The following is a 13,908-nucleotide window of genomic DNA, read 5'->3' on the forward strand; positions in this document are numbered from 1 at the left end:
CCGCACATGCTCCTAGCTTGATTTTGTACTTGTATGACTTTGAGCCTATGGAATGGCTATTGAAATGAGATGATTTTTTGTATGACTTTGGGATTGATTGAGGATTGATTGAGGAAAAGAATGAAGCCATAAATGGCTGGAAAATAGGTAAATACAAAGGGCGTGCTGCCCAAATTTACGCTCGAGAACTAGGTCGATATACTTGCGACTTGAGTAAGGCTTGAGAGCGAATACCACGTGAACCGTCTAGGGTATTTATGTCTTCTTTTATTGAGGTATATAAGTTAGAATTCGGCAAAAACTTGTACCCTTGGAAAAATGAAATTTACGACTACTAGAAATACGTTTTCTTTGCCACTTCGACTCAAATAGCGATTTTAAAAGTTTTACAAGTAAGCATAAGGTTTACAAATATTTCGCTTATGTCCTTTGGTTTAAATGTACTGTTTTCAGTACCAAAATCATATTGATACTTTATACTAGTACGTATTCAAATTTTCTTTGAATCACTTACATCTTTGATGGTTAAAGCATAATGTGTTCTTTTGATTATATTAGGTTTCCTTGGTGATTGAGGGTGTTATTTGGAAGGATATTTTGGACATTATTTTGCGTAAATAGGTGAGTATTCCTTGTTTGTTATATTTTCATTGACTATGTGGCTTGTTCTTGATTATATGACTTGTTATGAACGAATGACAACATGTTAAATGTTTTCAATGATTGCTTAAAATGAGTTTTCTAGGCCAGCGTGTACTTTATCGCACTCGACCTAAATGAATGTGAAATTTTCACTGATTAAATAATTAAATGCTAGTTGCGCATGAATGTAAGCCATTTGGCTGAACTGGGCCCTTGCCCTTTGTTGCCAGTCAACTCGAGCCAGAAGTGGACTCGGTCGGGCGATTTGGTGACCCTGGGTGAACGTTTGGTATACTCGGGTATTACCTTGTAGTCTGGTGGAGCCTGGCCAACATGCAGGAGGGGGTGAAATGAAATGAATGAACGAATGTCAATGTAAATGAAGGGTTTTACTTATCAAAATGTATTTTCAAACGAATGGAGAAATAAGGAAATGAAAGGAGAATGAATGAATGAATGAATGGCTCCATGTGAGCACGTATCCTTTTAATGAATGTTATTATTGCTTTATATTGTCATGTTTCTGGAATTACTTGCTATCGATGGTTAATGTATTGAACTCATTGTTTGTTTATGTGTCTGGAACCTCACTGGGCTTTTAGCTCATTCCACGCCATTTGTTTTCCTTATAGGGGGTTCGAGCGAGGCGTGAGGCGTGTACAGACTAGCGTAGTCTAGTTATTTTGAATTTTGAATTTGTACTCGCGCTATATCCCGACTAGGGTGATTTGTACTTGAAGTGTAACCGCTATGAAGTATTTTGGTGTATAGAAATTTTGTATCTTGGTTTGGGCATTAATGTATATTATAAACTTGAATTGCCGTGTTATTTACTTTTCTATGGATGTAAGTTATTTTCTAGAGATACGAGTGACTGAGTCCTGGCGAGAGCTAGGCAGGCGTCCCGCCGATACTCTCGGGTTCGCCCTTGGGAGAAGTGGGGGCGTCACAGATGGTATCGGAGCTCCTATTGAGCTCGTGCCGGGAGAGGGTTCTCAGACTGTGGGGATTGACTTACTAAGTGTGAAACAAAGACCTATTGTTGAGGACCTTAGAGATGTATGCTGGGTAGGAATCTTTAATACGGGTGATTTACTCTTGGGACCGGCCGGCTCGAGTTGTGAATTACCTTATTGTGAATTCTTGTACCTAAATACCCAGGAGTGTTATCATTCAGGAGTGTTATCATGGACGAATCGAGTAATAGTCGGGCTAGGGTTCCTGTTGTAGTACATGTCGAGAAAGTCTCACCAAGCAATGGATTGTTCATTGTCCGGTCCTATTACGGGACAAGAAAGGGACCCGGCAAGCGACCAAGACCAACCCGGACCATCGAAGGGGGAAGAGAACGTAGAAGGTACGATCTGCCATTTAACTTAGGGTTTTATAGTCCTGATGGTAAGAAAATTTCGAGGACGAAATTTCTTTAAGGGGGAGAGAGTGTGAGGACTTGCAAATTCCTTATATTTTTCTTAAAAATTCCCTTTTATTTGGAAATTATTATTTTACAATAGCCCTACTACCCAATCTCCCCATAATAAATGTAAATGAACATAGAATTAAGGGTTTTTCCTTTCCGTTTTCAAGTTAGTGCGAATTAGGGTTTTTATGCCTTTTCGTTGTGTGACTAATCGGAGCGGAGTGTGGATCAAATTTGGTGATTAAGAGTGAGTTTTAGATGATACTAAGTGTGTGATTGGAGGTGATAATAATATGTTAGTGAATTATAAGTTAAAACTCTAGTATACGCGATTCAAGGAAAATCGGCTCGGACCGACGGGTGTCACGCGCTACCGATTGTGTGACAGCCCCACCTTCCCCTAAGGCGAACCAAAGGGGTTAGCGGACTGCCTGCCCAGCTCTCGCCAGGACTAACGAGCAGTAACACGCGACCTAACACGTTTCGGGAAAGTAAAAGCGCGCTCGAACAAGCCACAAGAACCAAAATAACAAAATAATAAAAAAAAACGAAAATGATGAATAGTACCTGGAATAGTAGAATCCGAAATCCCACCAAACATTAATACATTTCAATTCAACATTTACAACCAAATCGGCATGTCAAAAACTATTCATCATAGGCATACAAAGTTCGATTTGCCAATCAAAAGATGAACCCAATACACATTAGGGTTTCATGCAAAGAGCTATTCAAAATAGACATATACATGGCTCAATTTGGCAACCAACAAGTATGATCTTCCAAAAGTGATCATTTTCCTGTAAGGAAAACAAATGGAACGGAGTGAGCTAAAGCTCAGTGAGTTACTACCACATAAGCATCTACGATCACATAAGCATAACCGTTCATTTCAAGTATGCAAATAAGAAGCAAACAAATCGGTAAAAGGATACGGATGGCTCTCAAGAGCCCATTTCCACGCTTATATTCTTGATCCAACTTCATTGACCCTCCGTCAATGTTAAAAGTACCAAACCGTAGACCTCACTTCACTTCCATTCCGTCCACCCAACATACCCCAACCGGGCCCGCACTCCAAGCAGTAGCTTTAGGTGATACTCGAGTACACCGGAACCAAGGGTCTCATTACCACAAGATTCCCATTTCAGTCCCCGTGGCTAGTCAATTTTCACGACCAAGCCCTCGCTGGCTCGATTCAATTGACTACCAACGGGGTCGAGCTAAGTAGTACAGTAGGGCCGTTGGATACTCGTCCAACCAACACCCAAACAATATCCCATGAATGGAATCCAATAACTCATATAGCAAGTACAGTAATACAGTGAAACGGTAAACAGTCATTCACAGGAATAAAAGGAATGAGGGCAGTCAAGTACACCCTCACCCTAAACATTTCCAATTGCCAAACAAGCCTTCAAGGAATCACAATCACATATAGCAAAGCCACATTATAAACATTCAAGTGAGTAGTATACTCACCACTCACGTAGGTGAGGTTTCATGCACCGTCGTCCAAAGTACGTCGTGCACTAACGTCACGCCCTAAAACACGTAAACAAATACCATGAGACTCGATAACGAGTCATAAAGCCATGCCAATCGCAACCCCAATAGGGTTTCATATGCATATATAAGCATTATAGCAAACCCGAAATTTCAGCAATGCACTAACTCGACCTTAACAAAAAACAGTTGTCGTCCTCCTTTTGCGGTAATGGCACAAAAGGCGCTATGCTTATCGGATGAGGGTGTAAGACCCACCATCTCGAAGCTAAAAGACAGGGCTACAACAATGTAGAAGGCCACTCAGTCCAAATCCTAGCACAACTAGGTCAAATATGCAGAATACCAAACCAGAACCGAAATTGCAGGTTTACAAATCACACTATGCTGTAATTAGTCCAACTCAGTCTACACAAGTCGAAATGCATTGATTCCAAAGGCATGCGGTAGATAAGACATCAAGCTACATTTCATCAGAAGACACCAACAATCAAATCCAAAGCAATTCCAGTCAAACCAGCCAATTTCAGACGCAGTTCGTACATTCTGATCAACCCAGAACAGCAACAGTAAAATCGACATTTCTCACTCTACACTACTCCAAATGACCTGACATTTTACAGGCACCTCAAACACATCAATACCTACAACTTTCATGTTTTAAGAAAAGGCCAATTCGTCCTCTAACCATATGATCCCAAAACCAGACAGAAAGGGGGTTATGAAACCCTAACTTTTCACATTTCCTTCCAAACCCAAAATTGGTTGCAATTACCAATCATTTACACCTACTAGAGTCATTAACCATCAATTCCCATCATCAAAGATATCCACAACATCACATTCATATTAAACCAGAAAATTCCTCAATAAATTGAAAACTTCATCATTTCATCCAAAAGCAAGAAATAAATCACAAATTTCAGCACTTTAGCCACCACTAGGCACAAATTAAGCATCATTAGGTGTAGGAGGAAGTTCAATCACCACTTACCTAGTAAACAAGAGAAAAGGAGTTGTAAAACACTTTAGCTTCCTTAAAAACTTCACCAAACAACTTACTAGCACCTAATGGAGGGATTTTATGGAGTAGAAACTAGTTTATGTGATTGTTTTTGGAAGATTGAGCTAAATGGAAGCTAAAATGTTGAAGAGTTTCTTTCTTCTTTGCTCAAGAGAGAACCGGCCGTGGAGGAGAAGAAAAGAGTGAATTTTAGTGATTTTTTTGAGATATTTAACTCAATGGTAAAAAGTCGAAAAGGGTGAATAGTGTCCAACAAAGTCCAACCAAGGATATAGTGACACTTGGCACTTCATAAATGCATCTTTATCACTTGGTTCCTTCTCACATCAATCAAATCACCTCCTCTTCTTATCTCTTAACACCCGATAAATTTCACTCAGTATCCGAAACTTAACCTTATTGGCCGAATTTTTCCGAACTTTTCGCACTAGTGGGGCCCACGTCCATTATATATCCTTAATTTTTCAAAAACTACCCAATGCTAGAAAAATCATCTAAAAACTATAATTACTCATAAAATCCACCAAGAAAATTTTCCTAAGCCAGAAAATGCAGAAAACATGCAATTAAAGGGGAAAAACCCTAGGAAAATTATTAGGGAAATTGCGGGTTCTCACACTCTCTCCCCCTTAAAAGAATTTCGTCCTCGAAATTTCTCACCTTAACTCCCCAAAAGGTTTGGATACTTCTTCCGCATTTCCTCTTCCACTTCCCAGGTAGCTTCCTCTATCCCATGGTTTCTCCATAGCACTTTTACTAACGGAATCTGCTTGGTTCTAAGCTCTTTGACTTTCCGGTCAAGCACTTGGACAGGTTTCTCTTCGTAAGCAAGCGATTCGTCTACTTCAATCTCCTCCGGTTGTAATACATGGGATGGGTCGGGATGATACTTCTTTAGCATCGAGACGTGGAACACATCGTGAATTCGAGAGAGACTGGAAGGCAGTTCTAATCGATACGCGACCGCTCCTACCCTCTGGAGGATCTTGTAGGGTCCGACGTACCGCGGTTGGAGCTTCTTTCCTTTGCCCGCTATAATACTTCGTAAGGGTGTGATATTGAGGAACACATGGTCTCCAACTTCAAACTCCAAGTCCTTTCTTCGGTTATCCGCGTAGCTCTTTTGTCGGCTTTGAACTGTTTGAAGTCGTTGCCGTATCAACTTGACCTTCTCTTGAGCCTCTTCCACCCATGGAATAGTTGCCGGGTCTAGTGCTTTCTTTTCACCAACTTCATCCCAGTAAATCGGCGAGCGGCATTTGCGTCCGTAGAGAGCTTCGTAGGGAGCCATCTGAATCGACGAATGGAAGCTATTGTTGTACGCAAACTCTACCAAGGTCATGTGTTGACCCCAGTTGCCTCCGAAATCCAGAATGCAAGTTCGTAGCATGTCCTCGAGAGTTTGAATTGTCCGCTCTGACTGTCCATCCTTCTGAGGGTGATAGGTCGTGCTCAAATTGAGTTTAGTCCCCAGGGTTTCTTGAAACTTCTGCCAAAATCGGGATACGAACCGTGGATCCCGATCAGAGACGATGCTCACAGGAACTCCATGTAGCCTTACGATTTCGTCCATGTACAGTCGGGCCAACTTGTCCATGGAATACTTCATGTTCACCGGCAAGAAATGGGCCGACTTGGTTAAGCGATCAACGATCACCCAAATGGCATCGTGTCCTCTTTGTGTCCTCGGTAGACCGGAAACGAAGTCCATTGTGATATTTTCCCACTTCCACTCGGGTATCTCCAAGGGTTGTAACAGACCCGATGGTTTTTGATGCTCTGCTTTCACTTGCTGGCAAATGAGACATTTTTGCACGTACCCAGCGATTTCCCTTTTCATATTGTCCCACCAATAGGTTCCTTTCAGGTCCTGATACATCTTGCTGCTGCCCGGATGGATTGTATACTTGGACCGATGGGCTTCCTCCAGAATTTTCATTTTCAACGATTCATCCTTCGGTACCACTATTTGATTTCGATATTTCAAAATGCCCTCAGGACTCAAATTGAAGTCCGTTGTTTCTCCCTTCTCCACTTTCTCTCTCCACTTCTTTACCATCAAATCTTCGTTTTGCCCCTCTTTAATGCGTTCCAGTAGAGTGGAGGTCACCCTAACATTGCTAAATAGCACCTTATGGCTCCCAAGACAGGGTCTCCACTCACATACGGATTCTAATAAATCCCACTCTTTAATCATCAACCCTGCTACTTGCACCTTACAACTCAAGGCATCAGCTACCACATTTGCCTTTCCCGGATGGTAGTTGATTGTGCAGTCGTAGTCTTCCAAAAATTCCATCCATCGTCGTTGCCTCATGTTCAGTTCCTTCTGGGAGAAAATGTACCTAAGACTTTTATGATCCGAGTACACTTCGAAGGTCACCCCATATAGGTAATGCCTCCACTTTTTCAGAGCAAAAACAACTGCGGCTAGTTCCAGATCGTGGGTCGGGTAATTCTGCTCGTGAAGCTTCAACTTCCTAGAGGCAAAAGAAATTACATTACGGTTCTGCATCAAAACACACCTTAGGCCTTCTCGCGACGCATATGCATACACCGCGAACCCGTCCACTCCATTTGGCAAGACCAGTACTGGAGCTGTGGTCAATCTTCTCTTTAATTCCTGAAAACTTGTTTCACATCGGGCGTTCCAGATAAATCGACCATGCTTCTTTGTTAGGTCCGTTAAAGGTCCTGCTAGCTTGGAGAAATCTTTAATGAAACGTCGGTAGTACCCAGCTAGCCCTAGAAAGCTGCAAATTTTCGTGGGAGTTTCTGGTCTCTTCCAATTTGTCACGGCCTCTACCTTTGCCGGGTCCACCGAGATACCCTCGTGAGAGATTACGTGCCCTAGGAATGCTACCTTCTCCAACCAAAACTCGCATTTACTAAACTTGGCGTACAGCTGATGTTCCCTTAACGTCTGCAACACCACTCTCAAATGCTCCTCATGCTCCTCGCGTGTCTTAGAGTAGACCAAAATGTCATCAATGAACACAACGACAAATCGGTCTAGATAGGGTTTGAAAACCCTATGCATTAGGTCCATAAAGGCGGCGGGAGCATTGGTCAGTCCAAAGGGCATAACGGCGAACTCGTAATGCCCATATCTCGAGTTGAATGAAGTTTTCGGTATATCCTCCTTTCTAATCAACAACTGATAATATCCTTGTCGGAGGTCCAACTTGGAGAAGACCACTGCTCCTTGCAGCTGGTCGAACAACTCGTCGATGTGGGGCAGTGGATATTTATTCTTCATCGTAACATTGTTCAGGCCCCGGTAGTCAATACACATCCTCATGGTTCCGTCCTTTTTCTTCACAAATAGGACAGGAGCTCCCCAAGGAGACCCACTCTCATGAATGAATCCCCGCTCCAAAAGATCTTGTAATTGCAACTTAAGCTCCTTAAGTTCTGCAGGCGCCATTCGGTAAGGGGTTTTTGAGATAGGTGAGGTTCCAGGTAACAGATCTATTTGGAATTCTATCTCCCGTTCTGGAGGTAAAGCTACTAACTCATCAGGAAATACATCCGGAAATTCCCTCACTACGGCCACGTCTTCCACTTTAACTTATCCGTGCGGGTGTTAATCAAAAAGGCCAAAAATCCTTGCGCCCCTCTACTTATCAGTTTCCTAGCTCGAATGCCCGAAATTAAAGCAGATGAGGCTAACCTACTCCTTATATCCAACCTTAAGGTTGCCTCGCCAGGAATGCGAAATTCGACCACCTTCGTTTTACAATCCAGTTGAGCGTTATATTTGGCTAGCCAGTCCATACCCAGAATCACGTCGTACCCCTTAATGGACAAGCTTATCAGGTCTCCTAAGAATCTCTTTTCACCTACCCATACATCACAATCCTTATAAACCATACTAGTCACCAAACGTTGATTTCCCGTGGGTGTACTAACTTCTAGGTCATATGGTAAACTAGCAGGTTTTATATCGATGCCACACATGAAATCAGGGTTAACAAACGAATGAGTGGCACCAGGATCAATTAAAACTTTGGCAAAGCGGTGGAAAATAGGGATCGTACCTTCTACGACCTCTGAAGACTCTGGGACCTGATGGGGCTCTAAGGAGTACACCCTAGCTGGCACTTTCGGTTTGGACCCATCTCCCTTCGCTGGTCCAGTATTGGTCCTCGGCGGTGGTTGGCTTCCATTTCCATCTTGTTTCAGGACCGGGCAAGTAGCCAATTGGTGGTCCGCGTTTCCACATCGCAGACATTTACCCTGTTTCCTCCAGCAGTTATCTTCGGTGTGGTTTGGCTTCCCGCAATGCCCGCAGGGACCGCGAGGTGCTGAATCCGAGCCACTCTGAGCATTTCCCCTTGGTCCTCGCCCAGCTTGGCTACCTCTGAATGGAGTCCCTCTACCTGCACCAGATTGTCGACCACCTTCCGTTCCTCGTCCAAATTTAGCGGGAGTGCTCTTCTCACCCTGTCCAGAACTACTCCCAGGAAAGCCACGCTTTTTCGCCTGGAAGTTCCGGACCTGCAACCGTGCACTTTCAACTCGTTGAGCCTTTTCTACAACCTCGCTAAACGCAGTGATTTGAGCCACCTCGAGGTCTTTCTGAATCTCAACATTCAAACCCTGAATAAAGCACCGAATCCGTCGTTGTTCCGTCATGATTAACTCAGGCGCAAACTTGGACAGGCGGGTGAATTGACTCTCATATTCCGCCACAGTTTGAGCCCCTTGGCGGAGCCTAATAAACTCGTCCTCCTTCCTCTCCTGGACTAGAGGAGGAAAGAACTTCGCATTAAACTCTCGAATAAAGTTCACCCAAGTCCTGGGCGTCTGCTCCCGTTCCCATTTCTGTCGGATCACGTTCCAACAGGAACGGGCCGCCCCCTCAAGCTGGAACACGGCAAACGTCACCTGCCATTCGTCAGGGTAGTGTAAGGCTGCAAATATATCAACCATCTTTTCAAGCCATCTTTCGACAACGTCCGGGTCGGGTCCCCCAACAAACTTCGGCGGAGCGAACTTTTGGAAGCGTTCGAGAGCTCTATCTTCGCTCTCGACATGATGGCCAGGGTTTTCGGGGTTTCCAGGGTTAGGGTTTGGGTTCTGGGCTTGTTGCTGCACTACTTGTGCTAGCAGGTTTGTCATTTGCTGCATAGCAGCAGCTATTTGCACATTAGGGTCGGCTTGTGGTTCAAGATCGGGTCCAGTCGAGGTTTCCCCCGTACCCCTAACCGGTGTGGGTTGTCTAGTTCCGCGCCCACGTCCCCGACCACTCCGAGTACCTTCCATAAGTTTTACTTGGTCTAGGCAAGAGTACTAAACCAAAGTAGTAACAATGCATGTAAGTAACACGCGAAACTTTCACATTAACACATATTGATACATTGCAAACATGATCACAAACATCTATATACAAGCCAAGCAAGATCAAACCACACACATATATACAATCAGTCGAGTCAAGTACAGGCAAGTCAGAAACAAACATAAACGATTCCCCGAGGATTGGCCTTATCAAAAGAAATTTACACGTAGCTAATCCAACAACCAAAACGATTAGCTAAGGCTCTATCCCTATCCCTATGTACATACAAAAACCACCAAACTATCCCAAAAGAAGCCTAGAAGTCAAGGCCTAGTCAGTTGCCGGGGTCTGGGACCCAGGCGATGGGGTAGACTCCTCTCCAGCCTCGGCCCCCGCACACGAGGCCTCATCGCTATACTCCTCAAGGCCGTCGTCACACAGATTAAGGATCGACTCAGCGCGACCCCTGACCTTACGAGCTCGCTTAATCTCGCGCTCTCGTGCCTCCCTCAGTTGAGCGCAGAGGTCGTCAACCCTATCCTCGACCTCAAGCACGTCGTATTCTAGCTCTTTAATACGTGCAGCTTGCTTCTCGTTGGTCGCCCTATCCTGGATCGCCTCGACCTCAAGTCGAGCATTCTCTCTAGCCAACACCTTACGCTCCTTGTCCAGAGCAAACACGAGAGCGTTCGGATAGGCATACTTCTCTTTACACGCGCACCGTCGAAGACGGTTAGACGGGCTCCAAAGAATAACGGCCCCTCCTGGCCGTATCTGATATGGGATCACGGGGAGTGCTCTGCGAGGTCTCACTCCCGAAGGACTAGCACTAGGGTCACCCTGTCCGGCCATCCTACACCATAAGAACAATTAACCGTAAATATAAGCTTACAGGTCATAAACATCAAATCCTCAAATCAAGCAGTCCTGTAACACCCAGGCTAATTCAAACCTAGGCTCTGATACCACCAGTGACAGCTCCACCTTCCCCTAAGGCGAACCAAAGGGGTTAGCGGACTGCCTGCCCAGCTCTCGTCAGGACTAACGAGCAGTAACACGCGACCGAACACGTTTCGGGAAAGTAAAAGCGCGCTCGAACAAGCCACAAGAACCAAAATAACAAAATAATAAAAAAAAATGAAAATGATGAATAATGCCTGGAATAGTAGAATCCGAAATCCCACCAAACATTAATACATTTCAATTCAACATTTACAACCAAATCGGCATGTCAAAAACTATTCATCATAGGCATACAAAGTTCGATTTGCCAATCAAAAGATGAACCCAATACACATTAGGTTTCATGCAAAGAGCTATTCAAAATAGACATATACATGGCTCAATTTGGCAACCAACAAGTATGATCTTCCAAAAGTGATCATTTTCCTGTAAGGAAAACAAATGGAACGGAGTGAGCTAAAGCTCAGTCAGTTACTACCACATAAGCATCTACGATCACATAAGCATAACCGTTCATTTCAAGTATGCAAATAAGAAGCAAACAAATCGGTAAAAGGATACGGATGGCTCTCAAGAGCCCATTTCCACGCTTGCATTCTTGATCCAACTTCATTGACCCTCCGTCAATGTTAAAAGTACCAAACCGTAGACCTCACTTCACTTCCATTCCGTCCACCCAACATACCCCAACCGGGCCCGCACTCCAAGCAGTAGCTTTAGGTGATACTCGAGTACACCGGAACCAAGGGTCTCATTACCACAAGATTCCCATTTCAGTCCCCGTGGCTAGTCAATTTTCAGGACCAAGCCCTCGCTGGCTCGATTCAATTGACTACCAACGGGGTCGAGCTCAGTAGTACAGTAGGGCCGTTGGATACTCGTCCAACTGACACCCAAACAATATCCCATGAATGGAATCCAATAGCCAAGTACACCTATTATAGCAAGTACAGTAATACAGTGAAACGGTAAACAGTCATTCACAGGAATAAAAGGAATGAGGGCAGTCAAGTACACCCTCACCCTAAACATTTCCAATAGCCAAACAAGCCTTCAAGGCATCACAATCACATATAGCAAAGCCACATTATAAACATTCAAGTGAGTAGTATACTCACCACTCACGTAGGTGAGGTTTCATGCACCGTCGTCCAAAGTACGTCGTGCACTAACGTCACGCCCTAAAACACGTAAACAAATACCATGAGACTCGATAACGAGTCATAAAGCCATGCCAATCGCAACCCCAATAGGGTTTCATATGCATATATAAGCATTATAGCAAACCAGAAATTTCAGCAATGCACTAACTCGACCTTAACAAAAAATAGTTTTCGTCCTCCTTTTGCGGTAATGGAACAAAAGGCGCTACGCTTATCGGATGAGGGTGTAAGACCCACCATCTCGAAGCTAAAAGACAGGGCTATAACAATGTAGAAGGCCACTCAGTCCAAATCCTAGCACAACTAGGTCAAATATGCAGAATACCAAACCAGAAGCGAAATTACAGGTTTACAAATCACACTATGCTGTAATTAGTCCAACTCAGTCTACACAAGTCCAAATGCATTGATTCCAAAGGAATACGGTACCTAAGACATCAAGCTACATTTCATCAGAAGACACCAACAATCAAATCCAAAGCAATTCCAGTCAAACCAGCCAATTTCAGACGCAGTTCGCACATTCTGATCAACCCAGAACAGCAACAGTAAAATCGACATTTCTCACTCTACACTACTCCAAATGACCTGAAATTTTACAGGCACCTCAAACACATCAATACCTACAACTTTCATGTTTTAAGAAAAGGCCAATCCGGCCTCTAACCATATGATCCCAAAACCGGACAGAAAGGGGGTTATGAAACCCTAACTTTTCACATTTCCTTCCAAACCCAAAATTGGTTGCAATTACCAATCATTTACACCTACTAGAGTCATTAACCATCAATTCCCATCATCAAAGATATTCACAACATCACATTCATATTAAACCAGAAAATTCCTCAATAAATTGAAAACTTCATCATTTCATCCAAAAGCAAGAAATAAATCACAAATTTCAGCACTTTAGCCACCACTAGGCACAAATTAAGCATCATTAGGCGTAGGAGGAAGTTCAATCACCACTTACCTAGTAAACAAGAGAAAAGGAGTTGTAGAACACCTTAGCTTCCTTAAAAACTTCACCAAACAACTTACTAGCACCTAATGGAAGGATTTTATGGAGTAGAAACTAGTTTATGTGATTGTTTTTGGAAGATTGAGCTAAATGGAAGCTAAAATGTTGAAGAGTTTCTTTCTTCTTTGCTCAAGAGAGAACCGGCCATGGAGGAGAAGAAAAGAGTGAATTTTAGTGATTTTTTTGAGATATTTAACTCAATGGTAAAATGTCAAAAAGGGTGAATAGTGTCCAACAAAGTCCAACCAAGGATATAGTGACACTTGGCACTTCATAAATGCATCTTTATCACTTGGTTCCTTCTCACATCAATCAAATCACCTCCTCTTCTTATCTCTTAACACCCGATAAATTTCACTCAGTATCCGGAACTTAACCTTATTGGCCGAATTTTTCCGAACTTTTCGCACTAGTGGGGCCCACGTCCATTATATATCCTTAATTTTTCAAAAACTACCCAATGCTAGAAAAATCATCTAAAAACTATAATTGTGACGCCCCGAAAAAAAATGAGTTTGAGAACCCGGAAATTTTCTAATTTTCTAGGGTTTATTTTTTTAAACGCCCGCTTTTTCTACATTTTCTTGATTAGAAAAATTCCCCAGAGAAAGTTTATGAGCAAAGATAGTTTTAAAATGATTTTTCTAGTATCGGTTAGTTTTTGAGTAATTAAGAACGTATTTTGGACGTGGGACCCGCAAGTGCGGTAAATGCATTATATTTTTGACAACTTGTTGGAATTTTGCATTAAGTGATATTATTTTACAAAGTGTTAAGATATTTGTATTGGAGAGACAAAAAGATAAGTTTTAAACCTAAAGGTGACAAGTGTCACCATCTAATTTACCCTTGACTTTGACCATTTGACTTTACCTTTACCTTTAC

Source organism: Coffea arabica, chromosome 10e (assembly GCF_036785885.1).
Source record: "Coffea arabica cultivar ET-39 chromosome 10e, Coffea Arabica ET-39 HiFi, whole genome shotgun sequence".
NCBI lineage: Eukaryota > Viridiplantae > Streptophyta > Magnoliopsida > Gentianales > Rubiaceae > Coffea > Coffea arabica.